Consider the following 22,909-nt stretch of genomic DNA (forward strand, 5'->3'; position numbering starts at 1 on the left):
GATGTTTCATTACTGGCTCGTTAACATCATCAGTGGCGACCTCCAAGTGAAGCGAAGCTGTTGTCTCCAGCTTTCAATTTATATCTTTCTCCTGGATGGGGTTTCTGGGGTTTGTGGTGGTGTCATTCCTGTTCATTTTCTGAGGGATTGATAGAAGGTATCTAGATCTATGTGGAAAAAGTGAGGACTGCAGATGCTGGAGATCAGAGCTTAAAAATGTGTTGCTGAATAAGCGCAGCAGGTCAGGCAGCATCAAAGGAACAGGAGAATCGACGTTTTGGTTATAAGCCCCTCTTTAGGAATGAGCAGGGTGTGCCAAGCAGGCTAAGATGAAAGGTAGGCGGGAGTGAGTTGGGGGAGGGGGGCTGGGAATACGATAGGTGGAAGGAGGTTAAAGTGAGGGTAATAGGCCGGAGAGGGGGGGGGGGGGGGGGAAGTTGGGAAGAAAATTGCAGGTCAAGAAAGTGATGATGAGTCTGAGTGTTGGGACTGAGAAAAGCAGGGGGAGGGGAAATGAGAAAGCTGCAGAAATCTGCATTCATCCCTTGTGGTTGGAGGGTTCCTAGGCAGAAGATGAGGCGGTCTTCTGCAGGTGTCATGTTGCCATGGTCTGGCGAGGGAGTTGGCCAAGGACCTGCATGTCCTTGACGGAGTGGGAGTGGGAGTTAAAGGGTTCAGCCAAGGGGCGGTTGGGTTGGTTGGTGCAGGTGTTCCAGAGCTGTTCCCTGAAACGTTCCGTAAGTAGACGGCCTGTCTCCCCAACGTACAGGAGGCCACATTGTGTGCATTAAGTGATGTGTGTGGAGGTGCATGTGAATTTCTGATGGATATGGAAGGATCCCTTGGGGCCTTGAAAGGAAGTGAGGGGGGTGGTGTGGGCGCAGGTTTTGCACTTCTTGCGGTTGCAGGGGAAGGTGCCGGGAGTGGAGATTGGGTTGGTGTCGGGTGTGAATCTGACGAGGGAGTCGCGGAGGAAGTGGTCTTTCTGGAACGCTGAAAGGGGTGGGGAGGGAAATATATCCTTGGTGGTGGGGTATGTTTGGAGTTGGCGGAAATAGGTCTATGTGTTTGTTTATGGCATTGTGGTTGGAGTGCCAGGCCTCTAGGAATTATCTGACATGTCTGTGCTTAGTCTGTCCCAGATTAGATGTGTTGTCCCAGTCGAAATGGTATTTTTGTTCATCTGTGTGTCGGGCTACGAGGGAGAGAGGGTCGTGTCTTTTTGTGGCTAGCTGGTGTTCGTGTATCCTAGTGGCTAACTTCATTCCTGTTTTTCCTACGTAGTGTTTGTGGCAGTCCTGGCATGGGATTTTTGTAGACAACGTTGGTTTTGTCCATGGGATGTACTGGGTCTTTTAGGTTTGTTAGTTTTTGTTTGAGAGTGTTGTTGGGTTTTTGTGCTACTAGGATTCCGAGGGGTCTTAGTAGTCTGGCTGTCATTTATTTAACCAGGCAGCACAGAGTCAGTGCCCTAAACTGAGGAGACTGTAAATCTACTAGATATATAAATTTAGTTAACCCGCCAGCCCACAGTCAGTGTCCTAATCTGAGGAGTCTAAAGATATTCTGGTTACATATATTTAACCAGACATCACAGAATCAGTGCCCTAAAATGAGCAGACTCGAAATGTCCTGGTTGTATATATTTATTAAACTCACCAGCAGAAAGTCAGTGCCCTAAACGGAGAAAACTCTAAATCTTCTGGTTATATATATTAAACGATCCAACACACAGTCAGTCCCCGAAACTGAGGAGACTCTAAATCTCCTGGTTGTATTTATTTATTTAACCAGCTCTCACAGAGTCAGTGCCCTAAATTGTGGAGAATTTAAACCTCCTTGTACTTGTTTATTTAACCATCCAGCACAGAGTCAGTGCTCTAAACTGAGGAGAATCGGAATCTCATTGTTTTACATATTTATTTAACTAGCCCGTAGAAATTCAGTGCCCTAAACTGAGGAGACTATAAATCTCCTGGTAGTTTATATGTATTTATAAATTCAGCACATAGTCTGTGCCCTAAACTGAAGAGACTCTAAATCTCCTGGTTATATATATTAAACCAGCCAATACACAGTCAGTGCCCTACACTAGAGACTCTAAATCACCTGGTGGTATCTATTTATTTAACCAGCCAGCACAGAGTCAGTGACCCAAACTGAGGAGACTCTAAATATCTTGGTTATACAAATTTGAACCAGCCACCACACAGGCAGTGCCCTAAACTGAGGAGACTCAAAACGTCCTGTTTATATACAATTAACCAGCCAATACAGAGTCAGTGCCCCAAACTGAGGAGACTCTAAATATCCTGGTTATAAAAGTTTTAACCAGCCACCACACAGTCAGTTCCCAAAAATGAGGAGACTCTAAATCTCCTGGTTATATTTAATTAACCAGCTCATTATATATATTAAACAGACATAACAGAGTCAGTGCCCATAACTGAGTAGAGTCTAAATCTCCTGGTTATATATTTTGAAATACACAGCTTAGAGTCAGTGCCCCAGAATGAGCAGACTCTATATCTCCTGATTATATATTTTTTTAACTAGCCAGCACAGAGTCAGTGCGCTAAACTGTGGAGAATTTAAATCTCCTGGATATACATGTTTGTTTAACTCTCCAGCACAGTGTCAGTGCCCTTGACTGAGGAGACACTAAAAGTCCTGGTTACATCTATCAATTTAACAAGGGTGTAGATTTGCTCGCTGAAGTGTAGGTTTGATATTCAGATGTTTCATTACCTGGCTAGGTAACATCATCAGTGGCGATCTCCAAGTGAAGCGAAGCTGTTGTCTCCTGCTTTCTATTTATATCTTTCTCCTGGATGGGGTTTCTGGGGTTTGTGGTGATATCATTTCCTGTTAGTTTTCTGAGGGGTTGATAGATGTCATCGAGATCTATGTGTTTGTTTATGGCGTTGAGGTTGGAGTGCCAGGCTTCTAGGATTTATCTGTCATGTCTTTGCTTACCCTGTCCCGGGATAGCTGTGTTGTTCCAGTCGAAATTGTGATTTTTAACATCCATGTGTAGGGTTATGAGGCAGAGAGGATCGTGTCTTTTTGTGGCTAGCTGGTGTTCGAGTATCCTGGTGGCTAACTTTCTTCCAGTTTGTCCTACAAAGTGTTTGTGGCAGTCCTTGCATGGAATTTTATAGAAGACATTTGTTTTGTCCATGTGATGTACTGAGTCTTTTCATTTTGTTAGTTTTAGTTTGAGAGTATTGTTGGGTTTGTATGCTACTAGGATTCCGAGGGGTCTTTGTAGTCTGGCTGTCATTTCTGAAACTTCTTTGATGTATGGTCAGGGGGTTAGGGTTTCTGGCTGTGTTTGGTCTGCTTGTCGTGGCTTCTTCTTGAGGAATCTGCGCACTATTTCTTTGGGTATCCATTCTTCTTGAATACGTTGTATCGGTGGTTCTCCTCTGTTTTCCGAAGTTTGTCTGTGCTGCAGTGTTCTGATATAGCTTTGTTTGTGTGTTTTGGGATAGTTGCTGGTGTCGTCAAGTATTTAGTCTGTGTTTGTCAGTTTTCTGTATATGCAAGTTTGTAGTTCTCCGTTGTCCATTCCTAGACGTCACAGTCGAAAGAAGAGTCTCCTCAGTTTAGCACACTGACTGTGTGGTGGCTGGTTAAATAAATGGATACATCCAGGAGATTTGGGGTCACTTCAACTTAGGCCATTGACTCTGTGCTGGCTGGTTAAAGATATATAACCAGGGGATATGGAGTCTGCTCATGTTAGGGCACTGGTTCTATGCTGGCTGATTAAATAAATATACATTACCAGGAGATGTAAAGCCTGCTCATTCTTGGGCACTGACTCCCTGCTGGCTGGTAAAATAAATATACATAACCAGGAGATTTAGATTCTCCTCTGTTTGAGGCACTGAATTTTTGCTGTCTAGTTAAATAAATATATATAACCAGGAGATTCAGAATCTCCTCAGTCTAGGGCACGGACTCTGTGCTGCATGGCTAAATAAACATGTATATCGAAGAAATTTAAAGTCTCCAGTTTAGGGCACTGACTCTGTGCTGGCTAGTCTAATAAATAAACCATTAGATTCAGATTCTCCTCAGTCTATGGCACAAACTCTGTGCTGTATGGCTAAATATACATGTATATCCAGGAGATTTAAATTCTCCACAGTTTAGGGCAATGACTCTGTGCTGGTTGGTCTAATATATATAACCAGAAGATTTCGAGTCTGCTTATTCTAGGGCACTGACTCTGTGCTGTGTATTTAAGTATACGTAATCAGGAGATTTAGACTCTACTCAGTTATGGGCACTGACTTTGTTCTGTCTGTTTAATATATATAATGAGCTGGTTAATTAAATATAACCAGGAGGTTTAAAGTCTCCTAAACTTAGGGCACTGACTATGGGCTGGCGGGTTAAATACATTTATATAACTAGGTGATTTACAGTTTCCTCACTTTAGTGCTCAGACTATGTGCTGTATAGATAAATGCATGGCGATTTAGAATCACCTCAGTTAAGGGCATTGACTCTGTTCTGCTGTTTAAATATATCCAACCAGGAGATTCTGAGTCTCCTCAGTTTAGGGCACAGACTCTATGCTTCCTCGTTAATACATATATATATTATCACATTTAGTATCTCCTCAGTTTAGGGCACTGACTGTGTTGGCTGATTAAATATATACAACCAGGAGATTTAGAGTCTCCTCATTTTGGGGCACCGACTCTGTTCTGGCTGACTAAATAAATATACATAACCAGGAGATTTAGAGGCTGCTTATTGTCGGGCACTGACTCTGGACTGGCTGGTTAAGTAAAAACATATAACCAGGATATTTAGAGTCTCCTTAGTTTCGGGCACTGACTGAGGCTGGCGGGTTAAATAAATATATATAATCAGGAGATTTAGAGTCGCCTCAGTTTAGGGTTCAGACTATGTGATGGATGAATATATATAAGATATATATATATATATATATATATATATATATATATATATATATATATATATATATATATATATATCAGTACCAGAAACTGAGGAGACTCTAAATCTCCTGGTTATATATATTTAAACAGACAGCACACAGACAGTGCCCCTGACTGAGGACACTCTAAATCTCCTGTTGTTTTGAAATTAGTCAGCCAGCATAAAGTCAATGCTGACTCTGTGTTGGCTGGTTAAATAAATGTATGTAACCAGGACATTTAGAGTCTCCTCAGTTTGGGGCACTGACTCTGGACTGGCTGGGTAAATCGATATATAACCAGGAGATATAGAGTCTGCTCATTTTAGGGTTCAGTCAATGTGCCTGCTGTGCCCATAACTGAGCCAGAACAGAGTTGGTGCCCCAAAATGAGGAGACTCTAAATCTCCTGGTTGTATATATTTAATCAGCCAACACAGTCAGTGCCCTAACCTGAGGAGATACTAAATGTGATAATATATATATGTATTAACGAGGCACAGCACAGAGTCAGTGCCCGAAAATGAGCAGACTCTAAATCTCCTGGTTATGTGTATTAAACAAGGCAGCACAGAGTCAGTGCCCTAAACTATGGAGAATTTAAATCTCTTGGATATGCATGTTTATATAACCATCCAGCACAGATTTTGTGCCATAGACGGAGGAGAATCTGAATTTCGTGGTTATTTTTATTTAAACAAACAGCACCAAGTCAGTGCCCTTGACTGAGGAGATGCTAAATGTCCTGGTTATATATATTTATTTAACTAACCAGTAAAAAGTCAGTGCCCAAAAGTGAGAAGACTCTAAATCTCCTGGTTATATATATTTAACCAGCCGACGCAGAGTCAGTGCGCAAAACTTTGGAGACTCTAAATCTCATGGTTATACGTATTTTTTTAACAAGCCAACCCAGAGTCAGTGCTCCAAACAGAGGAGACTATAAATATCCTGGTCATATATTTTTTTTAAATCCGCCAGCCTGCAGTCAGTGCCCTCACCTGAGGAGACTCTAAATCTCCTGGTTATATATATTTATTTAAATCACCAGCACAATGTCAGTGCCCTAAATTGTGGAGAATTAAAATCTCCTGGACATACATGTTTATTTAACCATCCAGCACAGAGTCAGTGCTCTTGACTGAGGAGAATCAGAATCCCGTGGTTTTATATATTTATTTAACTAGACAGTAGAAAATCAGTGCCCTGAACTAAGGAGACTCTAAATCACCTAGTTATATCTATTGTTTTAACCAGCCATCCCAGAGTCAGTGCCACAAACTGAGGAGAGTCGAAATATCCTGGTTATACAAATTTGAACCAGACACCACACAGTCAGTGCCCTAAACTGAGGAGACCCAAAACGTCCTGGTTATATACAATTAACCAGCCAGCACAGTCAGTGCCCCAAACTGAAGAGACTCTAAATCTCCTGGTTATGTATATTTGAATACGCAGCAGAGTCAGTGCCATAGAATGAGCACACTCTTAATCTCCTGTTTATGTTTCTGTATTTAACCAGCCAGCACAGTCAATGCCCTAAACATTCTCTAAATCTCCTGTTTATATGTATTTATTTAACTTGCCAGCACAGTCTCAATGCCTTGTAATGAGCAGACTCGAAATTTTTGGTGATATTTATTGATCCAGCCAGCACAGAGTCAGTGCCCTAGACTGAGATCATTCTGAATCTCCTAGTTAGATATGCTTATTAAACACACAGTCAGTGGCCGAAACTAGAGACTCTAAATCTCCTGGTTGTATCTATTTATTTAACCAGCCAGCACAGAGTCTGTGCCCGAAACTGAGGAGACTCTAAATCTCCTGGTTATATATAATTAACCAGCCAGCACAGAGTCAGTGCCTTAACTGCGGAGACGCTAAATCGCCTGGTTGTATATATTTAAACGGACATCACAGTCAGTTCCTTGAAATGAGGAAACTCTAAATCTCCTGATAATCAACCAGCCAGCACAGAGTCAGTACCTTGAAATGAAGAGACTCTAAAACTCCTGGTAATTTATGAGTCTTTATCCATCGAGCACAGAGTCAGTACCCTAAACTGAGGAGACTCTAAATTTCTGGTTATATATATTTAATTAGACAGTGCCATTTACTGAGGTCACTCTAAATCTCCTGTTGTTTTGAAATTAGTCAGCCAGCATAAAGTCAGTGCTGACTCTGTGTTGGCTGGTTAAATAAATATATGTAACCAGGAAATATAGAGTCTGCTCATTTTAGGGTTCAGAAAATGTGCTGGCTGTGCCCATAACTGAGTAGACTCTAAATCTCCTGAGTATGTATGTGTTAGGACACAGCACAGAATCAGTGCCCGAAAATAAGCAGACACTAAATGCCCTGGTTATATATATTAAACCAGTCAGCACAGAGTCAGTGCCTAAACTGAGGAGATTCTAAATCTCCTGATTATATATATTTATGTAACCAGCCAGCACAATGTCAGTGCCCTAACGTGTGGAGAATTTAAATCTCCTGGATATGCATATTTAATTAACCACCCTGCACAGACTTTCTGCCTTGTCTGAGGAGAATCTGAATCTCGTGGTTATATATATTTAAACAGACAGCACAGAGTCAGTGCCCTCACCAGAGGAGACTCTACATCTCCAGGTTGTATATATATATGTTTAACCAGCTTACACAGAGACAGTGCTCAAACTGAGGAGACTCTAAATTTCCAGGTTATATATATATTTAAACCGATGGCACATAGTCAGTGCCCTTAACTGAGGAGACTTTAAATCTTCTGGTAATTTATGTGTATTTATAAATTCAGCACATTGTTTAACCGGAAACTGAGGCGACTCTAAATCTGGTTATATCTAGTTATTTAATCCGCCAGACCACAATCAATGCATTAACTGAGGAGATTCTGAATCTCCTCGTTATATGTGTTTATTTAATCATAGAGTTGAGAGCCAGTGCCCAAAACTGGGGAAACCCTAAATATCCTGATTATATATATATATATATATATATATATATATATATTTAAACAGCAGGCACAGAGCCATTGCCCTAAACTGAACAGACACTAAATCTCCTGGTTATAGCTATTTGTTTAACCAGCCAGCCCAGAGTCAGTATCGCAAACTGAGGAGACTCTAACCCTCCTGGCTATATACATTTAACCAGCCAGCACAGAGTCAGTGCCCTAAATTGAACAGAATTTAAATCTCCTGGTTACATGCATATATTTAACCAGCCAGCACAGAGTCAGTGACCTAAAGTGAGGATTCTCTATATCCCCTAGTTATGTATATTGACCCAGCCAGCCCAGAGTCAGTGCTCGAATATGAGGAAACACTAAATATCCTGGATACATGTATTTAAACAGGCAGTAAAGAGGCAGTGCCCGAAACGGAGGAGACTCGAAATCTCCCGGCTCTCTCTCTCTCTCTCTCTCTCTCTGTGTGTGTGTGTGTGTGTGTGTGTGTATATCTATATATATATATATTAATCCATCCAGCACATAATCTGAACCCTAAACAGGGGAGACTGTAAATCTCCTAGTTATATGTATTTATTTAAGCCACCAACCCACAGTCAGTGCCCTAAACTGAACAGGTTCTAAATCTCCTGGTTATATGTATTCATTTAACCAGCCAGCCCAGAGTCAGTGCCCCAAACTGTAGAAACTGTAAATATCCTGGTTATAAAAGTTTTAACCAGCCACCACACAGTCAGTGCCTTAAAATGAGGAGTCTCTACATCTCCAGGTTATATTTAATTAACCATCTCGCACAAAGTCAGGACCTGAAAATGAACTCCTGTGAGGAGGTTGAGCAATTCATCAACTTCACCAAAACATTCCACCCTGGCCTTAAATTTACCTGGACCATCTCTGACACCTCCCTCCCCTTCCTGGACCTCTCCATCTCCATTAATGACGACCAACTTGACACTGACATTTTTTTACAAACCCACCGACTCCCATAGCTACCTGGATTACATCTCTTCCCACCCTACCTCTTGCAAAAATGTCATCCCGTATTCCCAATTCCTCCACCTCCGCTGTATCTACTCCCAGAAGGACCAGTTACACCATAGAACACACGAGATGGTCTCCTTCTTTAGAGACCGCAATTTCCCTTCCCTCGTGGTTAAAGATACCCTCCAACGCATCTCGTCCACATCCCACACCTCCTCCCTCAGACCCCACCCCTCCAACCGTAACAAGGACAGAACACCCCTGGTGCTCACCTTTCACCCTACCAACATTCACATAAACCAAATCATCCGCCGACATTTCAGCCAACTCCAAACAGACCCCACCACCAAAGATATATTTCCCTCACCACCCCTTTCCGCCTTCGGCAAAGACCGTTCCCTCCGTGACTACCTGGTCAGGTCCACGCCCTCTCCCAACCTGGCACCTCCCCTGCCCCCGCAAGAACTGTAAAACCTGCACCCACACCTCCTCCCTCACCTCTATCCAAACCCCTAAAGGAGCCTTCCACATCCACCAAAGTTTTACTTGCACATCCACTAATATCATTTATTGTATCCGTTGCTCCCGATGTGGTCTCCTCTACATTTGAGAGACTGGGCGCCTCCTAGCAGAGCGCTTTATGGAACATCTCCGGGACACCCGTACCAATCAACCAACCGCCCTGTGGCCCAACATTTCAACTCCCCCTCCCTCTCTGCCGCGGACATGGAGGTCCTGGGCCTCCTTCACCGCACCTCCATCACCATCAGACGCCTGGAGGAAGAACGCCTCATCTTCCACCTCGGAACACTTCAACCCCAGGGCATCAATGTGGACTTCAAACAGTTTCCTCATTTCCCCTTCCCCCACCTCTCCCTAGTTCCACACTTCCAGCTCAGCACTGTCCCCATGAGTTGTCCGGACTTGTCCTACCTGCCTATCTCTTTTTCCACCTATCCACTCCACCCTCTCCTCCCTGACCTATCACCTTCATCCCCTCCCGCACTCACTCATTGTATTCTATGCTACTTTCTCCCCACCCCCACCCTCCTCTAGTTTATCTCTCCACTCTTCAGTCTCACTGCCTTTAATCCCGATGAAGGATTTTTGCCCGAAACGTCGATTTTGCTGCTCCTTGGATGCTGCCTGAACTGCTGTGCTCTTCCAGCACCGCTGATCCAGAATCCACCCCTGTGTTCTCGGTCTATACCATGATGTTTAGATTGATTCTAATCTAAAAAGTGAGATAATGGAGTTTTACATAAATTCATGCGGCAAGACGTGTCTGAGTGTGGACATGGATACCACTATTACGCATTGGATCACCTCCCACCTTTTGCCTGGCAGGTACTCATGTGACTCAGCCAACTTTGTCTATCTTATACGTTGCAGGCAAGAATGCCTGGAGGCATGGTACATTGGGGAAACCGAGCAAAGGCTACGACAACAGATGAATGGGCACCGCACAACAGGAGGGTTCCCTCCCAGTTGGGGAACACTTTAGCGGTCCAGGGCATTCAGCCTCGGACCTTCGGGTGACCATCCTGCAAGGTGAACTTCGGGACAGGCAGAAGAGAAAAGTGGCCGAGCAGAGGCTGATAGCTAAGTTCGGTACCCATAGGGAGGGCCTCAACCGGGACCTTGGGTTCATGTCACATTACAGGTGATCACCATTGCACTATACACACACACACACACATACACACACACACATATTTCTACACACACACACGGACACAGATACATACAGACGGCACACAGACACCCACGCACAGCTTTATAGACACGCACACTCCCACACTCACACATGCACCCCCTCACAGACTTAAGACACTCTGCACTCACTACACACACAGACACACACACACACACACTTTCTCACACTCATAACCCCCACCCCAGACAGACACACCCACACAGACAGACAAAGACCCACATGCACACAGATATTTTGTGGGTGAGTTTGTACTTGCATGCAGTTTTTGTACTTTGCTCAAAAACTGCATTCATTCATGTAGAAATCTTGAGCTCAAAAACTATGAATTTATGTAAAACTTACTCCCTGACTCTTTTCTCTGACCGTCTGCCTCATGACTTTTTAAAATTCTGTAAGGCCATTCCTCAGCCCTGAAGCCCCAGGGAAAACTGTCGAAGCCTATTCAGCTTCGTGCTATTGTCCAAACAGTGCAAACCTTGCAAACCTTTTCAAATACTTTCTAAATTGCACCACGTTCGTTACTGAATGCACGATCTGTTATTGCTGAAGTGAAGCGACGCTGAAACATTAGTAATGACAATTTTGTGCGCTTTTCGCCTGTAGGGTAGCGTGGCCGAGTGGTCTAAGGCGCTGGATTTAAGCTCCAGTCTCTATCGAGTCGTGGGTTCGAATTCCACCGCTACCAAGATCGCGGCTGTTCTTCTTCAGGCAGAGGAACTTAGCAGGCCCTGCACATTTCCGTTGTTGCGTTTGCAGCCGGTCAGGCCTCTAATCCAGACTGACTCTGGGACAGTCAGTGGGACACTTTGCTGTCGGAGCCCCCTCATCTGCACTGCTTTACGATGAATATCGTACCAGTTTCTGTGTCTCAAATAGTCAGCACGTTTGGCTGCAAGTTTGGTGGTTCGAGCCTGCCCTTCGCACCGAGCCTCAACGATTTCAGTTCAAGCATTGAGACCAACCATGTACTGACACTGCAACAACGAGAACTCAGCAGAGTCCGCAGCTGGATGTGGCCCCAATCTCTCCAAGGCCCGCTGCCTACAGAAAGCGGCCACCGGCTTCCTGCTCAGCCCTGGGACACAGCACATGGAAAATCCTTCCCCAGGAACGGCTCTTCCCGCGTGTGAGGGACAACAATTCCACTTTAAGTTGAGAATGGCTTCAGAAGATTGTTGCAGTCCTTGGAGTGTTTCATAAACAAAACTCCTGTGTCGCAAATAAGAAGTGGGGAAAGTTGTTGGCAGGAAGGATAGAGAAAGTGCTGACTGTGAGGACTCTGTCTCGGCAGCAGGTGGGATTGCTTACACCCGAAACAGGAATGATTGCGTTTCCTTAGGGAATGTCCCAATTGATTTAACGTCTGCCAGAGTGATTGGGAATCATTCCGGCCACCTAAAGATGAGGATAAAAATATGAAAATATGTATATTGAATCTTAAATCCAGAGATAAGTGCTAAATAGATAATAATGTTCTGAACGAATACTAGCTGAGAAATGGAAAGTGTGGATGATGACATTTGTGATTGGCAGGAATGAACTGGATCCTTGCAAATTGCAATGCCAGGTGAAATATGCTCAGTATGAAATGACACACTAATTAATCGTGAGCCAGGCCCAGCTACTTTAGTCGGTACAGCATGAGATGCTTAATCTCAGGGCCGTAGGTTCAAGCCTCACGATGGGCCCTTTCACTCCTTTAAAGAAATCCAGCCCTCTACTCCACTTGCAGGATTGCAACCCAGTGCAGGGGTCGTTTTTGACACGTGGATCCGACTGTGTTTCATCACACGTCGGTTTCTGAGTGAAAGCTGTCTCCACTTTCCTGGAAGTGCCAGAGACAGGTTTATCAGTGCGGCCGAATATACGATGAATTGTGTCTCTTTCAAAACGTCAGTTTCCACTCCAAACGTCCACCAAACAGAGTGCTCAGAGACACAGAACGCGAATGTCTACTTGTTGGGGGGACGGGGTCTGACAGTGACTGCTCAATGTCAAATGGTCCTGAACCAAAATGAAGTGATTCAGACCGTTCTGACGGAAACCTAGGCGAACTCGCCTGAACGTTTCACAATTCACACGGAAAATGATCTTGTGTGCTCATGGGGGTTCACGTAATGGACAGTTTATTGTCAGTAACAGGGGTGGGGGTGGGGCAGGATTGTGAGGTTTCACAGTGGGACAGAAGTGATCTGGGTGAACGGGTTCGTCTCACATCCCCAAAGCATGTAAGAGCTGATTGGTCCAGGATCACTACCATCTTCTGTTTCGGAACCAACAAATGAAATTGCTGAAAATCTCAGCAGGTCTGCTTGCATTTTGGAAAGGAAGAGTGTTAAGACTTCGGGACTCGTGAAATTTCTTTTTGCATGCCCATCTCCCTCTGGATTTGTACAGTCTTCCTTTTTATTGACTATCTTCTGACTTCCAACTTTATTCTCTTGTATTTTATTTTCCTCTCCAACCATGTTCCCAGCTTTTAAATTTGTATCAGATCTGTCCCATCTCTCACTTTGCTCATTTATGACCGAAGAACTTGGAAATGAACAATTAACTCTGTTTCTATTTCCTTAGATACCAGATGACCAGAGACCGGAATGTATAGGATGATGGTTAGAGCTTTCAGCCCATAATCTGCTCTGCCATTCTATCATGGCTAATATTGCTCTCAATCCCATTCTCCAGTCTTCTCCCTGTAACACTCATTCCCCTTGAATTTAAGACCCAGTCTTTTTTCCCAGACTGGGTCTTCATCCGCCCCAAACCCCTCCACATCTGCTGGCGGCTGTTACACCGTGTCTCTGGGTGATCGCGCTGAGTTTCAGTCGTGCACGGCAAACCCAATCTGTTCTGAACAACGCAATCACCGCTGGGGGACAGCTCGATCAGGTCTCTGGCCCCACTGTGTTTGTGCGGGGGAGCAGTTATCACCTTCACCTCCCATGGGAAGGATCGGTCCTTCAAATATCCGGGCAGTAAAAACAATTGGCTTGTGTGTTAACATAGATGAAGGTAATTGCTTTCTGATCTGGTCAGTAAACCTTACTCTGTATGTCCCTGCCCATTCCTGCCGTTGTCGTGAAAGGGAATGCACGTCCAATTAATTGCCGTGTATGGTTTTATTCGATACACATTCTTCCTTGTTCAGAATATAGGTGGATGTTTCCAGCACAGATAATTACTATTTTCAAGAATGCAGTCGGCGGGCAATGATACCTTTCTGGAGAGTAGAAGCATCAGTTTCTGCAGAAAGTGGCCTCGTTCAGAGCTGAGCAGAAATATTGTTGTTCCCGCTTTAAGGGCGACAGTTTCCCAGATGGTGATCGATGGGGCTTTATTGCAGCCTCATCATCAAACCTTGTTTTGCATTTACTCGCCCATCACTACTCTAGTGGTAAAAAGAAGTATCATTCCAAATAACTGCTGCGTGAATTTCTTTTCAAATGTCACTGCGCTGTGGCTGTGAATATGTGGCGATGTCTACAGCCCTGCTGGCCATCCTGTTTAAGTGTGCAGTTAGGAACATTCCTCTGTCTCGGCGCTACAAGGAAAATTGCCCGCGCCTATTCAGCATCGCCCTACATTCCAAACTCGGCAAACCTGGCAACCTGTTTGTCAGTATTTCCTGAGCATTTTCACGTGATATCCTTTTTTTTCAATCGTGCTAATAACCCTGGCCAACATTGGTCTATTCGGAACGGAAATGTCAGTGATAGATAAAGAGCAGCTGGCTCGGTGGCTCGGTTGTGACCTCGTTGTTCCATTTGGGTCGCACCCGAAACACCTCTAGTTCAAACCAGGCAGGAGCGACTTTGTTCCCTTGGGAAAAGTGGATTGGTGGGAATGGAGCGTTCCTGCTTGTTGTTCTCTTCAGCAAACCTGGCTTTGAACTTGCTAGCCCACATCTGCTGCCATGGTGAAAAGGAATACCATTCCGATTAATTGCTGTGTCAAACTTCGTTCAATTTCTCTCCTCGGATAAAGTGAGGGCTGGAGATGATGAAACGCTCCTAAAACAAACGGCAGTTCTCCTGCTGCTCGGATGCTGCCTGCCCGGATGTGCTTTTCCAGCACCACACTCTCAACTAAGTTTCTCTCCTCCTGGGTCGACGATATGAGTCGAATTGTGGATCTTCTCCCGCCGTCCATTTTAAGGGTACAGTTACCAGCACTGATCGTTTCTGCACCAAAACTATCGCATTTGCTTTACATGTGAAGGCATCCTGGTTCAGTGACAAGGTAAGCTCTCATTTGCTCGGGTCACAGCGAACATTGGTTACCTGATGTCATCTCTGTCAAATGTATCCCAAAGTAGGCTCTGAAACGCCTCATTTGGACCCGAGCATTTCTAAACCTGCGTGAACCAAAACCAGAAAACCTCAGTCATGATTTGGAGCAGTTCACATATTCGAGTGTCCAAGCAGAAGGCATGGTTACCGCTTATTCAGTCAACAACAGGAATGAGAAGATTTACATCCTCAGATGAACTTCTTGACTCATGCTCTCATACAGTCACTAATTCACTTTTCTGGATAAATGTAAGGGCGTCTTCTGCCTTCCCTTGTAGTCTAGTAGCCAGCCTTTGGCGCTCTCGCCGCCGTGACACGGGTTCTATTCCCGGTCAAGGAATGCGTGCTTTGTTCTGCACACACATCGTGGTAAGAATATTTCTGACCACTTTTCCAAAGTTGGCAGAACATCGGTTTTAAAGTTGAATAGAAAACCAAGAGATGCAGATGTTGGGAAATCTGAACCAAAAACAAGAATTGACGTGCAAACTGAATAGTCCTGGCAACATCTGTGGAGAGAAACAGAGACAATGATACACAACGACAGAACCAGATTAGTTCTTCATTTCTAGACCACAATGCCGGGATAATGGTCAGTTTTATCTGAGGATTGTTATCAAAATCTTTTATTTTTTGCCAGTTAGCAGCCATGTCGACCCGAGATCTGATTTGTTCAGTGTCTACCTCCAGATAGGCCTCTAATTTCCTGTCTCTATCTCTGTGTATCTACCTCACCCTTTTTCATATTCTTTGACCCTTTTTTTGCCAATATCCCTCATTTCCCATCCCTACTCTATGAAAAGCCTGACGTTCGGGGATAGTTTGAGAATGGAGCTGCTGAGAGGTTTTCTGGAACCTGGCAGGAGGCTGCACAACATGGCTCACATTTTACGGATAATACGTCTGGCACTTGGATGTGATGCAAGGGGCCATTTCTTCCTCAAATCATTATAACCCTTTCGAAATTAAAGTTGCATTTCTTATCCAAAGAAAAATAAACTAACTATAGGAGAACGTGGAAACATTAATGATGCTGTAAAATGAATGAATGGCGACAGCAGAGAATGAGGGTGATCCACTCGTGGTTTCTGTGCCATGACCACAACATTCCACGGCCTTTCTGCAGTGTTTCCTGCCTCACCTCGTTATTCCCACCAAACTTGGAATGAAGGAGGGAGAATAAAAGTGGGGGAGAAGAAGGAGTCCTATTAGAACAGCAGTAAGAAACTCTAGGTTGGTGTATTGGTTAGGAAGGACAACCTGCACTGCTGGAACTAAACCAGGAAAAAGGAGCGGATTTGCCAAACCATAACAGGCTCGAACTCAGGCAGGATGCTGCGTCGCTTCATCAGCAACAGGATACTTTATAAAAGGTGAACCTCCGAGCTTTCAATACAACAAGCGGGCGCAACTGCGATTGGACCGTATGGTCAGCTGCTTACCAAGGAGGGGTTTTAAATAACTAAGCAACGTCCATATGTGCAGTTCATTAACCACATGACCACATGAACTCGGAAATACATTTCTGTATCAATATTACTCAGTGTGATTTGCAATCAAACCCCTCTTTTGCAAAACCAGACATTTCACGATTGATCGTTCTTCAATGCAAAGGCACATAAAAGGCTAATCTTCTCTTGCATTGGTTTCAAACAGATATGTGCATCTGTTTAAGCTGACAGGACAAAGGGAACATTTTTCATCCTCTTGGGGCGTATTGACGGCTTTCATACACACAGAGGGAATTTCACACGAAAAGGAACAGTGTCATTGCCATGAATTGACCAGGAATGGTGTGTGAGCCAATGTAAACAGTTTGCTGTAAAGGCTAAACCATTAGCAGTGACACTGAGCCTTGCACCACCAGATGCAGACTCACTTCCTGCCTCATGCCTCCCAGTCATCATTGTCATTCACGTCAATTTCACTTCCCTGCTCCACTTCCAAACTTACTACCGATTGGAACCTACCACATTTAGGAACGCATTCCTGGAATAAAGATATCACTCAATGCAATAGGACTCGCTGTCCATCCCTAAATCCCCCAGAGATGGAGGAGATGAGTTGCTCTTGTGAACCATTGAACTCCTTCACACGGAGGTACAGCCATTATGGTGCAAGTGCGGGAGTTCCTGGATTTACACCCAGAGACACTGAAGGAACACAACATATTTCCAACTCAGGAAGGTGAGATGATTGGAGGGAGATTTGAAGGGGTCACTATCGTATCTGTCCGCTGTCATTGTCCTTCTACATGGTTCAAGCAATCACTGGGCTGATTCTGGAGGGATCCCGGTATGTCTTCTATGTGAAACGAGGAAAGCGTTTTCAGTCAGACAATTCACATGAAGAGAATTAAACCTTCATTCCCTGAATTGGAACTATATCCATTTCTGGACGATACAAACTTTGACTCCTCAGCACGGGCCCCTGGTAATGCTGATAGTATCCAAAGCAACCTGAATTGTACTCACCCTTGTGCCTGTCCATCCCTTCATAACCACCTTCGGCAACAACGTTTCTCTCTTCAATTTTGCAAACGCTTCATATGATCGCCTTGGGTTTCAAAGTAAAGAAAGTGGAGCTGTGGTGATCTGATGTTGGTCAGTAGGTGCAATGCAGGAATGTACAGAACAGGTTTTGATGCGTGAGATTGCACTGAAGGGATTCCACCACTAAAAGGCGCTGTTCATCTCCTCTGTTCTCCATCGCGAGATTCAAACCAACAGAGGTTTCTCTCTGGACTGGCTCAGGGTCTTGACTGGAAAAGGTCATGACGCAAGGTATGAAAAGATATTTCACTGGAGTGAATCAAAAAATCGCAGACTGACTGTGAATAAAATGATGGCAACTTCCAGCAGAGGCTCAGGCGACCCGGAAGCAGGTACCTGAGGGCAAATATGTTGCCTTGGCTATTGAAAGACATTGCTTCACGAAGTGGGACATCCGATGTGAAACAGTGACGATAATTATTTTTACTGATTGTTCACCTTGTGAATACTGTTTACCCCGATGTCCATGTTTCAATTTCATATCGACGACCTGTCGTACCTCCAGCTGCCGTTGGGCCAGTGACGTAATGGATAATGCCTCTGACTTTTGGTGGTTCGATCCTTCCTGATTTGTGTGCAATTTACTGCAGGGATTGGATCAGTGGGTCTCGAATTTGGTAGTAATGCACCTCAATGTGCGACAGATTTTCAGGAGCTGCAGACTTTGGATCAGTGTGTTTTCAAATTTGAAAGTTGCATGTGAGGCAATTGTCCATTTTAAATTCCAGCTCAACGCAACGTCTCTCATGGTCTGTAAAACTGAATTTATTTGCGCCTAAAGCTGCCTTTTGTCGGAGAAACTTCTGTGTGTGTGTGTGTGTGTGTGTATAGGTGGGGTGTAGGGGGCGGGGTGGGGCTTGGTCTTAAGTCGGTGGAGAGCGGTACTGAAGCACAAGGAGCTGGTATAATCCCGAAAACTCTGCCCTCCTCCCCCCACCTCCGGGCACGTGTGTCTGTGACTCACTTTATGGATGAAAATGTGAATGGGTTGCTCGAGGGGATTTCACTTCAGTATGACGGTATATAACTCACTCCCAGTGTTGTCTCGTTTAAGATCGCAGGGATAATCTTTTTCTGAATTTTGCGGTGAAAACAACAGAACACACAAAGTATCCTGTCAAAGCTGGACACTGGATCGAAAACAGACGGCTATCTGATGAGCCATACTGCACGATAGGCCGAATGGTATTTTCCTTTCGTGTTAACAACACCTCGAAGACAACGAGAAACTAATGTGCAGCGAAAATGAACCAAAATGAAATGCATAAGTGGTTTCATTGAGAATAAATGCGACAGCTTCTGTTGCCTTCCCTTTTAATCTCACGGTTAGGAGTTGGTGCATTTTCTGAGGGGGAAAGGGTGATTCCTGGTCAGGGAATGGGCAATGCGTTCTGCAAAGATATCTTGCTAACAGTATTTCTGACCGATTTGCTGAAGCCGTCAGGTCATTGGTTTTGTCTCAAACGTTGTTAAGAATAATATGAAACAAAGGATTGCAGATGTTTGAAATCGGAACCAAAACCAAGGTTTGATAGAAAAACTTAGTACGACAGTGAGAGAAACAGAGTTAATGCTTCATATCGGCGGAGCGAGGTTATTTAGACATTTCTGTATTATACTTTTGGTAAAATGATCAGTTTTCCCTGTCAGGATATTTACCAAAATCTTTCATTAGCTTACAACCATCAATGTTGAAAATTCAAAATGACTTTGTTGGCTGTAAGAATCCTTCCATTGCTCGGAGATGGTGAAAGGCTGTGCTTAATAGTTACCTTTTTTATTATTTGTTTCTGTAAGTCAGCAGCCATGTCGATTGGAGAATTGGTTCTTTCAGTATCTCCGTCAATATGCGTCTCCATATTTCTTTCTTTCTCTGTGCATGCACCTGACCCTCTTTCACATTCTCGGACTCTCGGTCTGCCCATATTCCTCATTTCCCATTTCTGCTCTTTGAAAAGTCTGACATTCGGAGACAAATTGAGAGTGGACCAGCTAACAGGCTTTCTGCCCTCTCGGTAGCATGTGTGGGATTAGGCTCACATTCTCCGAATAAAGTTCCCTAAACTTATGCCTGAGGTGAGGAGTCATTCCTTCCTCCAAATATTATGATCCTTTCGAGTTCTAAATAGAATTCATAATCCACAAGAAAAGAAACCGCACTCACAGTGCGAACCACAACGACAGGAGTGCAATGAAGTATTTCCTGTTGCTGTGGAATGAATGAATGTTGACAGCAGAGAATTAGGGTGAACAGCTATTGGTGTCTGCGCCATCACTGCAACATTCCCCGGCAAGCCTGCCATGTCTCCTGGCCCACCTCGTTATTCCCAACAAACTGGAAATGAACGAGGCGTAATAAAGGAGGAGTACAAGCAGAAGTTCTTGTCAAACGCAGGAAGGAAACTCCAGATTGAATTAATAGCTCGGAAGAAACAATATCCACTGGAGGAATTAAACCAGGGAATAGACGAGGGTCGAAACTGAAAATGTGTTGCTGGAAAAGCGCAGCAGGTCAGGCAGCGTCCAAGGAGCAGGAGAATCGACGTTTCGGGCATGAGCCTTTCTTCAGGCCCTTCTTATTCCTGAAGAAGGGCTCATGCCCGAAACGTCGATTCTCCTGCTCCTTGCATGCTGCCTGACCTGTTGCGCTTTTCCAGCAACACATTTTCAGCTCTGATCTCCAGCATCTTCAGTACTCACTTTCTCCTATCAGACGAGGGTCACCAAAACAGGCTGAGGCTCAAACAGGACGCATGGTTGACTGACGGGCAACACTGACTTGGGAGATTTTGAAACAACCATGCATTTGGTAAAATACACAGGCACCACTACGATGTGAAATCTTTGTGGGCTGTTTATGATGTCGGCAAGTGAACAAACTGAGTCAAGACACCACACCACAAGTGTTTTTTTTCATCCCAGTTCATTAACCAATTGATAACAGTAACTCGGAATTGTGTTTGCTGTATTAATGTTGCTCAGTGAGAATTGCATTCAACCCCCACTTTTGCGAAGACAGTTTATGGCTGAACTTTCTGCACTGAAATTGTACAGAAAAATACAATCTCCTCTTCCACTGGCTTCAAACTGATATGTTCAACTGTTTAAACTGAGAGGATAAGGAGAATGTACTCATCATCTCGGGGCCCATTAACTCTGTTAATATACACAGGGAACCTCACAAAAAGAGGAACAGGGTCATTGTGCTAAACTGACCTGAACTGCGTGTGAGTTAGTGTAAACAATATGTAATAAAGATTTGGAGTTGCCAGTGTTAGACTGGGGTGGACAAAGTTAAATAATCACACAACATCAGGTTATAGTCCAACAGGCTTATTTGATAGTACTAGCTTTTGGAGCGCTGTACCTTCATCAGGTGGTTGTGGAGCCTAACATCATAAGACAGAGAATTTATAGCAAAATATTACAGGGTGATGCGACTGAAATGACATATTTAAAAATAATAGTGCATTGTCTGTTCAGTCTGTATACTTTTAGAAATACCATGTTAGATTTTATTCTTTCATATGTAAACAGTATGTACAAATAGCTAAATTCTCAGGTAAATCTTTAACAATAGATGCCACCACAGCTCAGATTCAGCCTTGAAGGTGTGAGGTTGAAATCTGCCTGTGCCCCAATGTTCTGTCGTGGCAGAAGCTGGGGGTACCCTGCCTCATGGCTTTCAAGATGCATTTGACATCGGCAGTGAGGTTCCCACATCGGATCCTATTGCCTAATATGATGGGACATCCTGGTGTGTTGGCTTTGTGTATCTTCGGAAGGCAGTAGAAGTGCCTTCAAGTGCATGGTATGAGGTTGATGGAACTCTGAAAGAGTGCATTTCAGAGCTTAGATCAGAGTGTTGCTGGAAAAGCACAGCAGGTCAGGTAGCATCCGAGGAGCAGGAAAATCAACGTTTCGGGCAAAAGTACTTCATCAGGATTTCGGAGGGGCTGAGCACAGAAACAGACCCTCCATTCCAGCTCGTCTCTGCTGACCAGATAACTGAAATTAATCTAGTTATATTTGCCAACATTTGACCCTTACCCCTTCAAACCCTCCCTGTCTGCATCCCATCCAGATGCCTTTTAAATAGAGTCATAGAGATTTACAGCATGGAAACAGACCCTGACATTACAAAGGATATTGACAGACTGGGTAAATGGGCAAAGTTGTTCAGGTTAGATCAGTGAGCGATACAAACCTCCATGCCGAACAGATGTCCCAACCCAATCTTCCCCCACCTGCCAGTATCCGGCCCATATCCCACCAAACCCTTCCTATTCATATACCATCCAAATGCCTCTTAAATGTTGCAATTCTATCAGCCTCCACCATTTCCTCTGGCAGCTCATTCCGTACCACCCCCGGGTGAAATTGTTGCCCCTTAGGTCTCTTTTATATCTTTCCTCTCTCACCCTAAACCCATGCCCGCTGGTTCTGGACACTCTGACCCCAAGGAAAAGACTTTATCTATTTATCCGCCTCATAATTTTGTCAACCTCTATAATGTCACCCCTCAGCCTCCGACGCTCCAGGGAAAACAGCCCCAGCCTGTTCAGCCTCTCCCCTTAGCTTAAACTCTCCAACCCTGGCAACAATGTTGTGACTATACCAGACTTTGGCACATCATTCCGCACACTCAAAACCTTCTGTGTATAAAAATTGTGTCTCAGATTCCTTTGTGTGTACCTGTACCTGCCTCCAGCTGAAACTCTCATTCCCCTCTATCTTGTCTGCTGTCACTGAGCCATTGGTGTCTTCATTCTGTTACTGACCCTTCAGTCCCAAGGGCATGAATTTTTCTCACAAATACAATTGGAGACCTTCTCTCATCCACGTGAAGGAATTGAACCCTGACAATTCCACTTACGCTGTCTCCCATCAGTCTTCATAGGATCCATATCGCAGAGGTTAAACAGTGTTCCCAGCAAACTGTCCCGGGCAGCGGGAGTACAGGGTTCAGACAAAGTAAAACATTATTTAAACTGTACCCATTTAAATCTCCAGGTCAGGTAGAGAATACAGTTAGATGAGAGTAAACCTCCCTGTACACTGCAGCTTTTCACATTCCCAGGCCATGTTCAGTGTGGCGGTAGATACTGATCAAATCTCTCACTTCCTCCATCCTGTTCACATCAAACACACTCAAGGCAGTTCCATCACTGGGTTAGATATAGACTATGTGTTCAGCGGCAATTTCTCCACCTGAATCTCCCAGAGTCTGGGGAGAATGGGGTTCGATACAGAGTCAAGATCTTCCATATTGTCCACATCGGACACTCCCAGGACAGGGACAACATGGGGCTATATACAGAGTAAAGATCCATCTGCACTGTACCTCCCAAACACACACAGGATAGGGACAGCACGGGGTGAGGAACAAAGTTAGGCAGCATTGTAGACAGTGCAGATAGTACCTTAACATTACAAAGGGAT

At 44.3% G+C, this 22,909-nt stretch overlaps 1 long non-coding RNA gene and 1 other non-coding gene across 2 annotated transcripts in view; both read left to right on the top strand.

The window, feature by feature from the left end:
• Positions 1-10,446, top strand: part of LOC148136165 (uncharacterized) — a 44,222-nt gene extending 33,776 nt beyond the window's left edge. The window contains exon 3 of the long non-coding RNA XR_015754721.1: positions 10,302-10,446. This is a non-coding gene — a long non-coding RNA (uncharacterized LOC148136165). The remainder of the gene's footprint in view (positions 1-10,301) is intronic.
• Positions 10,447-11,229: 783 nt separating this feature from the next.
• On the top strand, positions 11,230-11,311 carry trnal-uaa (transfer RNA leucine (anticodon UAA)). Its single transcript has one exon. It is a non-coding gene; the product is annotated as a tRNA-Leu (tRNA).
• Positions 11,312-22,909: the final 11,598 nt, after the last annotated feature.

Source organism: Chiloscyllium plagiosum, unplaced genomic scaffold (genome assembly GCF_037043375.1).
Source record: "Chiloscyllium plagiosum isolate Xiang-an unplaced genomic scaffold, Cpla_swu_hap1 HiC_scaffold_47, whole genome shotgun sequence".
NCBI classification, from domain to species: Eukaryota; Metazoa; Chordata; class Chondrichthyes; order Orectolobiformes; family Hemiscylliidae; genus Chiloscyllium; species Chiloscyllium plagiosum.